Here is an 11,868-nt window from a genome sequence, read left to right as displayed (position 1 = left end):
AAAATTAAAAAAAAAAAAAAGAAAGAAAGCTTTTTGTTCTTCAGACAAGGGACTATACTATACACACACACACACACACACACACACATATAACTGTATAACACTAATCTCATAGGCTATCATGGAGTTAATTTTTGGTTTGCAAATGGAAAAGTGAAGAGGACAACAGAGATGAGGGTAAGGGGAAAAGGGTGAGGATGTTTTCTTTGAGAAAACCAGCTAACAGTTTGGAGAAATTGAGGAAGGAGGGAAAGGGTTAGGATGACATTCATTTGTTATAAAATGGATTACCTAATGGGTGAGTAGGGAAAGCAAATGTACTAGAAACCACACTCTTGTGAAAAGGAATGGTGATATGACTGATCAAATAGTTTCCCAACGAAACCATGAGGTGATGCCACAGAGCCAGAACAGTTTGTTGGAAAAAAGAAGGCCTTGGGGTTTTCCTGGAAGAAGGAAGGGAAGCTGTGAGCACCCAGGTATTTGGTGTCAGGAAATAAGCTTAAATCAAGTGCTAGTTTCCTGTTTTATAATTGATTGTCATGAAGACAATGCTGAGCTAATAGCTTGAAGTGACCTACCTCTCACTTAAACAGTGTTGTTGTTGCTGGCTGCTGTCAAGTTCATTCAGAATCATAGTGACCCCATGTGACAGGGTAGAACTGCCCCATAGGGTTTTCTAGGCTGTAATCTTTATGAGAACAGATCTGCAGGTTTTTCTCCTGTGGAGCTGCTGGGTGGATTTGAAATGCCAGCCTTTCTATTACCCACTGCCATCGGGTCGGATCTGATACATAGCAACCCCTCCTTGGGTTTCTGAGGCGGTATCACTACGGAAGTAGATTGCCCAACCTTCCTTCCGAGGAGTGGCTGGTGGATTTGAACCGCCAGATTTTCTATTAGCAGGCAAGAACTTAACCATTGCACCACCAGAGCTCCTTGCACTTAAACAGAGGTCTTTGTTTATGGGCAAGAGAAGCCCAAAATGTAAACACCTGAAGGAACCTCAGCCCAACCACCTTATTTTTCAAATTCAGTTCAGAGAGAAGTAGCTTGCCTTTGTTGATGTAGTTAAAATACAGCAGCAACCTCCTCTTCTGATGCAAGCTGTCTCTGAGTTTGTGATAAATATCAGTCCATTGATTAGATGAAACAATAGTTTACTCTGACTCTACAAATGTCATTTGCAGCCTACTCTTGCTGACAGTGTTTAACCAAGGTCAGAAGGAGTAGGGGAGGAGTTGAGTGATGAAATCTAGTATAGATAAATTGAGTTTGAGAATCCTTAGGTCTACAGGGACATTAAGAAGACACTAACTCCAGATTATATTGCCAGGCTATCCAGAAGTATTACAAGAGTCATAGGCTACTTTAGAAGATTGGAGACAGGGAACCTGTGTTCATTTTTTCACTCTGCTACTTTGTGTGCTTTTGCATGTCTCTTCACCTTCCAAGGTCCCTCTCCACTCTACCAAACACACTCATTCTAATTGTCTTCTGATCCTCACCAAGCAGGATTTGTCATCACCATGGCTTGAAGAGGTGGCCAAATTCTGTCACAATTGCTCCAGAGTGAGCATGCCCATAATATAAAGGTAGCATCTCAGAACCTCAAAAAGTCCTTCAATCCATGATTCACAAAGAGAAAGATTTTCTAGTAAACAAAGATACAGTATAAAAACCTACCATTGTGGGGAAAAAGAAATGAGAAAAAAACTATCATTGCTGCTGACAGGCTCTGAACACCCCAAGTGTCACTCTCCTCAGGTCTGTTATTGTTAATATTACAGTATAAAATGCTTATGGTTCTCAAGGGGAAGTTTCTTTACCGAGAAGGAAAACAGGTTAATGACAGTGGTTGAGGAGTACTGGCTGAAGAGGAAATATGATAATAATGTAAAACTCAACAAACAGAAAACAACCATTATGTCCTGGAAGGGGTCCTGAGTCCTTGATTCACAGTATCTGAGGGCTCAGGAATGAGGTCAGAACTGATCCTGGACCATGTTGTTGTTGTTGTTATGTGCCATGAGTAGGACCTGACTCATAGCGACCCCTCCTTGGGTTTCCGAGGCAGTATCACTACGGAAGTAGATTGCTCAACCTTCCTTCCGAGGAGTGGCTGATGGGTTTGAACCACCAGCCTTCTGGTTAGCAGTCAAGTGCCTTAGCCACTATGCTACCAGAGCTCCCATAGAAACCAGGAATTAATTCTTGTGGCATCTGACTAAAATATCAGCCACACGTAGAGCTCCTTTGTGTCCCCACTCCCATATCAGTGCAATCGTCACTTCCTCAGACCAGGTCTTAGTTTTCATGGGCTACTTTAATAGAAATAGCACAAGTAAGTGGCTTTAAAGGAGCTCTGGTAGCATGGTGCCTAAGGCATTTGACTGCTAACCAGAAGGCTGGTTTTTCAAACCCACCAGCCACTCCTCGGAAGGAAGGTTGAGCAATCTACTTCCATAGTGATACCGCCTCGGAAACTCAAGGAGGGGTCACTATGAGTCAGGTTCGACTCAACGACAGTGCAAGATTCTTTAAAGAACAGAGATTTATTTTCTCATGGTTTGGGAAGTTAGAAGTCTGGATTTACAGCAACACTAGGGGAAGGCTCTCTCTGTTGGCTCTGGGGAAATGTCCTTGTCTCTGCTTCTGTAGTCCTGGCATTCCTTAGTTCCTCAGCATTTCTTGGTGGTCTTCACATGGTATGTCTCTTCCCCTATTTGTGCTTCCTTATCTCTGAGCTGCTCCTTATAACAAAGAAGGGAGTATGTTTAGGACACATTCTATACTGATATGGCTTCATTAACACAACAAAGAAAATCCTATTCCCAAACAGGCTTACATCCATAGGCATAAGGGTCAGGATTCCAACACATATTTTGGGGGACAGTATTCAATCAATAACACACCCCAATGTTAGAAACAACCAGCTACCATTTTGACTCTGACCTGATAAATCTAAGACCTTCATCCTGCTCTTTCCTCCCTGTCTTGGGGACTCCCTGGGGATTCATCTGCCTCAATCTCAAGGGCATTTTCCACTGTCATTGACTCTTGTCTTCCCTCCTTATAACATTGCTGTCTGCACTGAGGATCACTGCAGCCCTCTAGCGCTGGGCCCTCTCTCCCTCTCCCACCACACCCTCTGTCACCAAGGTCTCCTTTTGCGGCAGCCTCTCCTCAGCAAATGCTCCCTCCCATAGTCGTTGTGATGGTTCTACCCTTTACACCGACTTTCCCGGGGGAAGTGGCCCATACATACCAGGCTTAAAGCATTTCAAATAACTTCGAACAGTTTAATCTCTCAAACAAGGCCCCTAAAATGTAGCCATCACTTTGGGAAACTTGGCATAAGTTCCCAGGGGACCAGGCCAGAGATCTTGAAGGACACCATCCTGCAACACCAAGCCTTAGGTTCACATTGAGGTGATCAGAGGGAGACTTTGTTTCTGTTATTGGGTCTCAATGGCCTGTCCTGTGATTTATAGTACAAGAATAAACTCTAATATTCCAAGGTTCCTAAAGTGACATCAATGTGACTCATATGAACCAACTGAAATCTTCAAAGCAAGGCAACTTATTATTTAGCCCAATTGGGTCAGATTAAATTTAAATATTGAGGAAAGCAAAATCTGCCTTGAAATGTCTACCCCTCCAGTGTGTCCCTCCCCCTCTCCTGTTGTTGTTAAAAGACTTTGAACTTCCAACTGTTAGCAACAGACACTGCTGGAGGTCATTGACCTTAAATTCTAGCTTCTTTGTCACTGGTATGCTAGTGGAAACTTACTTTTTTTTTTTTTTTTTTTTACCACAAAACAAAATGTCTAAACAGGTTAAATGAGCTAAAAATTTCTAGAACAGTAGCTACCACTTGTCAGTGCACCACTTCTTTTTAAGTCTTTTCTCCCTTTTCTCTTCCTTTTAGACAGTTTAAGATAGAGGAGAAAAGAAGAAAAAACATTGGAATGGAGATTAGATAAAATAGGAACACAAGAAAACTTGAATCTTCCTTTTAATTTCTGGTGGCTTCAAATTTGGTATGGATCAGACTAAAATACACAAAACTATACAGTGCTGTCTTCCCTCCTAAACTTAGAGAAAGCTTTGAACAGAGAAGTTATCCTTCTTTCCAACAATAAGCTTTATAGATTTTAGACTTTTATAAAAATAATGGACTAAGTATTTCACTTAGTGTTGGTGAAGAATACTGAAAGTACCATAGATTGCTGAAAGAACTAACAAATCTGTCCTGGAAGAAGTGCAGCAGGAATGCTTCTTGGAAGCAAGAATGGCCAGACTTCCTCTCACCTACTTTTGATCATGTTGTCAAAAGGGACTGTTCCCTGGAGAAGGATATGATGCTTAGTAAAGTGGAGGGTAAATGAAAAGGGGAAGGACCTCAACGAGATAAATTGAAACAGTGGCTACAACAATGGGTTCTCAAGTATAGCAAGGATCGTAGAGCTGGCCAGGAAGTGTTTCATTCTGCTGTACCGAGAAGCTCTGATGGCATAGTGCCTAAGGCATTTGACTGCTAACCAGAAGGATGATGGTCCAAACCCAGCCACTCCTCAGAAGGAAGACTGGGCAATCTACTTCCATAGTGATACTGCCTCAGAAACCCAAGGAGGGGTCACTATGAGTCAGATCCAACTCAACAGCAGTTTTTTGAGTACATAGGGTTGCTATGAGTCAGAGATGACTCAACGGCACCTAACAACAGGTATTTCACTAAGCTGTGCATATGTACTTTTAAAATACATCATAATTTTATACCGACTCCTCACTTATAGACATGGTTAAGTTCCAAAGACTAAGTCATTATGCAAAAATCATCATTATGTAAAAACAGAGGATGACCACATCAGATCACAAAATAGAGGATGACTACATCATTACAGAATTGCCAAATTATATCACTAGGTAACTGGCAAACTGTTGAGAATCATGATGCAGCTAAGTGGACACATAATCTTAACCATCATAGCCAGCATTACTCTCACCTTGCATCTTGACATTCATTACCAACAGACCTATGTCACTGATGTGCAAAATGGTCAGACAGTAGACTTTTTTTACTGTTGTTGTAAATGTGAAATGTCAGATAACATGAGAGTAAGTGAAGAGTAGGTGTATTTTTAAACCTACAAAATTCTCTTAAATTCAATATAACAAGTAATCCCTTATGTGAACCAAATATTTTACTCTGTACCATGAAACAGACAATGGAGAACATCTAGTTTTAGGGGCTGTCAGGAGACATGATTCCAAAGACACCTCCTATAATCAGTTACTGTCTAATCTCTCACAGTTTATTTCCTAGGCTTTATTCTCTTTTAATGTAAAGTGAGAACACTAATAATGCCTTCTCTGTCTGCTTCATAGGAAAGTTGAGAGGAAAATTACATAAAAAAGAGGCTATGAAGAAAAATTAGAAGAATCATACAGAAATGCAGTAAATTAGTCCTTGGTCTATATAAGGATGCTAGGTTAATTCTTCTTCGTATTGCACTGGGCAAATCCCCTGCAAAAGACCTCTTTAAAGTGTCAAGGAACAAAGATGTCACTTTGAAGATGAAGGTGTGCCTAACCCAAGCCATGATATTTTCTTTTTTCATATTTTTTTCTTCCTTTTTATTTATTTATAACTTTTTATTGTGATTTGGGTGAAATTTTACAAACAGATTCTTTTTCCATTCAACAGTTCATACACATTCTGTTTTGTGACATTGATTTCAATCTCCACAATGTAAGAGCTCTCCTCCCACTTCCTCCCTGTGGTTACCCTTTCCTGTGTCCTTCTTGCCTATGCATTCCTGCCTCCCTAGCTTTCTCCCTGTGTGAATGCTGCCCTTCTGATCTCCCACGGTTGATTGCTCTAAGGAGTATATCTCCCTGGTGCAGGTGTTCAGCTTGTAGGCCTGTCTATTGTTTGGCTGAGAGATAAGTCACAGGAGTGAGTTTAATTCCAGGCCCAAAGGGTGACTCAGGACCATAGTCTCAAGGATTTCACCAGTCTCTATCAGACAAGTAGTCTTTTTCATGATTTTGAGTTTTGTTCTACATTTTTCTCCCACTTTATCCAGGATCTCCAAGTTTGATCCCTTTGCAAGTGGTTGGCTTTGGAAGCTAGGCACTATCTAGTTCTTTTGGTCTCAAAGTCATATAAGCTGAGGTTCTCACAGTCCATTCATCTTTTGGACTGTTTCCATACATCTTTGATTTTCTTCAAGGACCTCTGGAGGCACAGTGAGTAAGGCATTTGGCTGCTAAGCAGAAGGTCATTGGTTCAAACACACCAGCTGCTCCATGGGAGGAAGATGGGCAAATCTGCTTCTGTAAAGATTTACAGCATTTGAAACCCCATGGGGGTCACTGTGAGTCAGAATCAACTCAATGGCAGTGAGTTTGATTTGGTTTTTGGTTAATTTTCTTCACTCTTCTTTGCTCCAGACAAAGAGAGACCAATAATTGCATCTTAGATGGCTGCTCACCGAGCCATGGTATTTTTAATAGTCCCATATGCATGTGAAAGCTGGACAGCAAATAAAGAAGACTGAAGAAGGGTTGATGTCTTTGAACTATGGTTTTGCAAAGATTACTGAAAATGCCATGGACTGCCTGAAGAATGAACAAACCTGTCCTGGAAGAAGTGCAGCCAGAATGGTCCTTAGAAGCAAGAGTGGCCAGACTTTGTCTCACCTCCTTTGGTCATGTTCTCAGAAGGGTCCAGTTCCTGGAGAAGGATGTCATGTTTGATGAAGTAGAGGGTCAGCAAAAAAAGGGGAAGACCCTCAACAAGACAGATGGACACAGTGGCTGCAATGATGGGCTCAAGCAAACAAGGACTGGAAGGATGGTGCCAGACTGGGCAGTGTTTCATTCTGTGCTACATAAGGTCACTATAAGTCAGAGCTGACTTAATGGCACCCAATAACAACAACAAGGTTAATCAATTATTTTGTTCCAAGCACTTTTCAAATGAAATAATCCACACTATCCTAGTCAAGTAATTCTAAGCATGCATGAGTCATTTATCTAGTTTCTCTAGTCATTATCTTGTTTTCTGTGCTTCTGTTTCCACAGAAGAACATTTCTATGAGTATGGAATGTACAAGATATGGGGATTTATGGAGACACTGGGACTTGAAACCTAGTGGAGTATTCTTATCCAATAATGCAGAGAGATAACAGTCAGAAGAATGTTAAATTCAAGTAATGAACATTTCTGAACAGCAATTCAGTGTCAGGCACTATTCTAGTCCCTGTGTGTCAGGGGTCCCCAAGAGCACCCCTAGGTTTGATGGTTCGCTAAGAGAATTCACAGGACTCAGCATATGTTGTACTCACAATTATAATTTATTACAATGAAAGAATACAAAGCAAAATCAGCAATGGGAAAAGCAAACGGTGAGAAGTGTGGAGGAAACCAGGTGTAAACTTCCAAGGGTCCTCTCCCAGTGGAAGCAGACAGGACGTGCTTAATTCCTCCAGTAACAAATTGTTACAACACGTGTTTAAGTGTTATCTGGCAGAAAAGCCCATTAGAGACTCCACACCTAAAGTTTTTACTAAGGGCTGGTTACATAGGAGGGAGACCTGGTGGTGCAGTGGTTAAAGTTCAACTGCTCACTAAAAGGTCTGTGGTTCCTGCTCCATGGGAGAAAGATGCAGCAGTCTGCTTCTATAAAGATTTACAGCCTTGGAAAATGAGGCAATTCTACTCCATCTTATAGGGTCATGACTCCCAGTTTTGATTCTTTTTTCATTGGTCACATAGGAGTAGAACACAACAAATTTCCAAACACCCAGAATGAAGGCAAATGTTCCGCATAAACCACATTGTTTGCATAATTTAGGCAAAGTGATCCCTTCTTATCAGAGAATGGTGAAAATCTTTCTGAAACCCAAGCTCCCAGATGTCAACCCAGGGCCAACCAGGCCGGCAAAAATTTCTAAGGATAGTAATATCAGGTCTGCTGTTAACTCTTATATGGAAGTATAAATAAGTAATTACAATACAGCTGGGTAAATGCAATGATTAATTCACTTGACTAAGGTTTATTGAAGGATCCCTGGTGGCGCAATGGTTAAGTGCTTCAGCTGCTAACCGAAAGGTTGCCTGTTTGGTACCATCAATGGCTCCTTGGAAGAAAAGATCAGGTAACTGCTCCTGTAAAGATTGCAGCCTAGAAAACCCTATGGGGCAGTTTACTCTGTCACATAGGGTCACAATGAATCAAAATTGAGAACAGTACATAACATCAACAAGATTTATTGACCCTTCAAAGTGTCAGGTAGAAATTAGGTATGTGAGATATGGTTGCTGCACTTTGTCAACTCAACTCAACACCTTAATATCTTCCGGCCAACCCACTGAAAATATGTGTTTTCTGTCATATGCCTGTTTTCCAAACCCATCTCCTAAACTCCATTTAGAACCCACTGTGCATCCTGGGAAGTCCCCAGGTAACACAAACAATTTGTGCTTGGCTACTAACTGCAACAATTTGGCAGTTCAAAAGCCACACATCTTGAGGGAATGAGTCACTGGGTTCCTGGGTTTTAGATCATGGATACAGGGGACATCAAATTCAAATGGCATAACACAAAAATATTGTTTTACATCCTATTTCGTGAGTAGCAACTAGGGTCTTAAAAGCTTGCAAGTAGCCATCTAAAATGCAACAATTGGTCTCTCTTTGTCCAGAGCAAAGAAGAATGAAGAAAACCAAAGACACATGGAAACAATTCATCCTAGGGACTAGTGGACAATGAAAACCTCAGCCTACATGACCCTGAGACCAAAAGAACCAGATGGTGCCCAGCTACCACTGTCAGTCACTCAGAAAGGGATCAGTGTAGGAGATCCTAGATAGAGTGGGAGAAAACTATGGAACAAAACTCAAAATCATAAAAAAGACCAGGCTTACTACTCTGACAGAGACTGGTGAAACCCATGAGACTATGGTCCCTAGTCAACCTTCACGCCTGGAATTGAACTCACTCCCATGGTGTCCAGACAAACGATAGACAGGCTATGAGGTCCACATTTACATCAGGTAGGTACACTCCTTAGAATAATCAACCATGGGAGATTAGAAGAACAGTATTTGCACAGGGAGATAGCTCAGAGGTCAGGAATCTGTACAAAAGAAGGACACGGGGAAAAGGTAACTATAGGGAGGAAGTAAGAAGAGAGCTGTTACATTATGGTGATTGCAATCAATGTCATGAAACAAAATGTGTATGAACTGTTGTATGGAAAATTAATTTGTTCTGTGTGGTGGTTAAATTTGTGTGCCAACTTGGCTGGGCCTGGTTGAGTGACTGGGCAACTGGATGTAGTATTTTCCATGATGAGACTGGTAATCAACTCCATGGTGGGATCTACTGTGAGCAGCTAAGTAGCTGCCTTTGGGATGTGGTCTGCTTCCTGTGTATAAGGAGAAGCCTTGGGAAATGGTCTCTAGCTTATGGCACACTTGAACCCTGCATGTAGCCATGTCGTTGTTCAGCAGCCTGCCTTGCTCTTCCAACTTTGCGACTTTCAATGGACTTGATGGCCTGCTTTGTGGTTTGGTAACAAGAGGACTGTCCATTTTATTTGTTGACCTTGGGCTTGTTAGTCTCAGCACCCAGTGGCTGCCTGAATGAAGAGATGCCTTTAGCTTCAGTACATAGGGGCTTCCATACATCCCGTAGAGCCTGGCACTCTGAACTTGGACTTAAAGCCTCCAGACTGTAAGAGAATAAACTCCTGTTTCTTCAAGCCATACCATTTGTGGTATCTTCTGTTAGAGTAGCACAGAGGTAACCTGAACACTCTGTAAACTTTCACTCAAATCATAATTAAAAAAAAAGAAAAGAACTGACAGTTCAAATCTACCCAGTAGTGCAGCAGAAGACCTAGCAATCTATTTCATCAACATTATAGCCAAGAAACCTTTATGGAACCTAGTCCTCCTACTCTGTCACACAAAGGGTTGACATGAGAATTGACTTAGCAGCAATAGGTTTGAGTTTAGTTTTTTAGTTAGGGGTAGGGGGGCTCTGTTTTCTGTCTTTCACAATTTTTTTCTGCGTAGCTCCTTACCAATATCCATAGAGTAGATTCCAACTCATGGCAATCCCATGTCTGTCAGAGTTGAACTGTGATCCATAGGATTTTCAATGGCTGATTTTTTTAGTAGATGGCCAGGTCTTTCTTCCAAGCTGTCTCTGGGTGGACTTGAACTTCTAATCTTTCAGTTTGTAGCTGAGCATATTAACCATTTGCACCACCCAAAGGACATCTAGCCCTTTAGGCAGGTATTCTGGGCTACTCCTCTGCTAGACTTGACTAGATTCTGGCTCGGCCCTGGCTACTCTCAGATCAGTCCTACCTCACCCCTACCAAGATTCCAAGTACTCACATTTCATCTGGCTTCCTTGGCCCCCTTGTTCATTAGAGGAGATAATCATATTTATGTGTGAAGCCCTTTTTCCTGGGGCTCCTTGCTTATTACCACCCCTCAGCCAGTGGCCTAGAATTCAGACAACTCACAGTCTTTGAGTAAGGAGATATGTCAAGAGCTATGAGCATCCAGTTTCTCAGCCATTTGTGCTGTGATTGAGTGCAACCAGTGCCTGTAGCATCTCTGAAGCTCCTATTCTACTGCCCTAGGTCTCACTAGAGAAATTTACTGGTAACTCCAAAACCCTGCCCTCTTTCCTCTTTTGTTATTGTTGTTGTTATGAGCTGTCAAGTCAGACCCGACTCATAGTGGCCCCTCCTTGGGTTTCTGAGGCAGTATCACTACAGAAGTAGATTGCCCAAACTTTCTGCTGAGGAATGGCTAGTGGATTTGAACCATCAGCTTTCTGGTTAACAGTCAAGTGCCTTAGGCACTATGCTACTAGAGCTCCCCTTTCCTCTTTTGTTGTTGTGTTGTTGTTGTTATGTGCCGTCGAGTCGGCCCCGACTCATAGCGACCCTTCCTTGGGTTTCCGAGGCAGTATCACTACGGAAGTAGGATTGCCCATCCTTCCTTCCGAGGAGAGGCTGGTGGGTTTGAACCGCCAGCCATCTGGTTAGCAGGCAAGTGTCTTAGCCACTATGCTACCAGAGCTCCTTTTCCTCTTTCAGGACTGGTTATATCAGAACCCATAGCAGCCCTTTAGTACAGAGTAGAACTGCCCCGTAGGGTTTCCAAGACTGCCTCATCATTCTCCCACAGAGCAGTTGATGGGTTCGAACCACCAACCTTTTGATTAGCAATGGAATGCCTTAACCACTGTATCACCAGAGGGTTGTAAGTTCAAACCCACCAGCCACTCCATGGGAGGAAGACTGGGCAATCTACTTCTATAAAGATTTACTGCCTCAGAAACCCAAAGGGGTCTCTATGAGTCAGAATCGACTCTATGGCAGTGAGTTTTGCTTTTTGGTTTAACCCACCAGCCACACCTTGGAGGGAAGGTTGAGCAATTCACTTCCATAGTGATACTGCCTCGGAAACCCAAGGAGGGGTCGCTATGAGTCGGGTCCAACTCAAGGGCACATAACAACAACAACAACAAATACCAGAAATACCAAGCTCTACATTTACAGTGTTCAGGTTGAAGACTTGGGGGAGGGGGTGGATGAAGGCATCAAGTGTTATTTTCTTGGTCTCAATATTAGCAAAATTGATAAAGAGGTGGTGAGTGGTGATATTTTTCAGATCACACCAGAACAGTTGTCTTGAAGACAATCCAACTCATGACAACCCCATGTGTGACAGAGTAGATCTGTGTTCCTTATGGTTTTCAATGGCTGATCTTTTGGAACTAGATTGCCAAGCCTTTCTTCTAAGGCACCTCTGAATGGATTTGAATCCC

Source organism: Orycteropus afer, unplaced genomic scaffold (assembly GCF_000298275.1).
Source record: "Orycteropus afer afer isolate SDZICR_OR568_19922 unplaced genomic scaffold, OryAfe1.0 scaffold00010, whole genome shotgun sequence".
In the NCBI taxonomy this organism is placed as follows: Eukaryota; Metazoa; Chordata; class Mammalia; order Tubulidentata; family Orycteropodidae; genus Orycteropus; species Orycteropus afer.
This window is presented reverse-complemented; position numbering follows the sequence as displayed.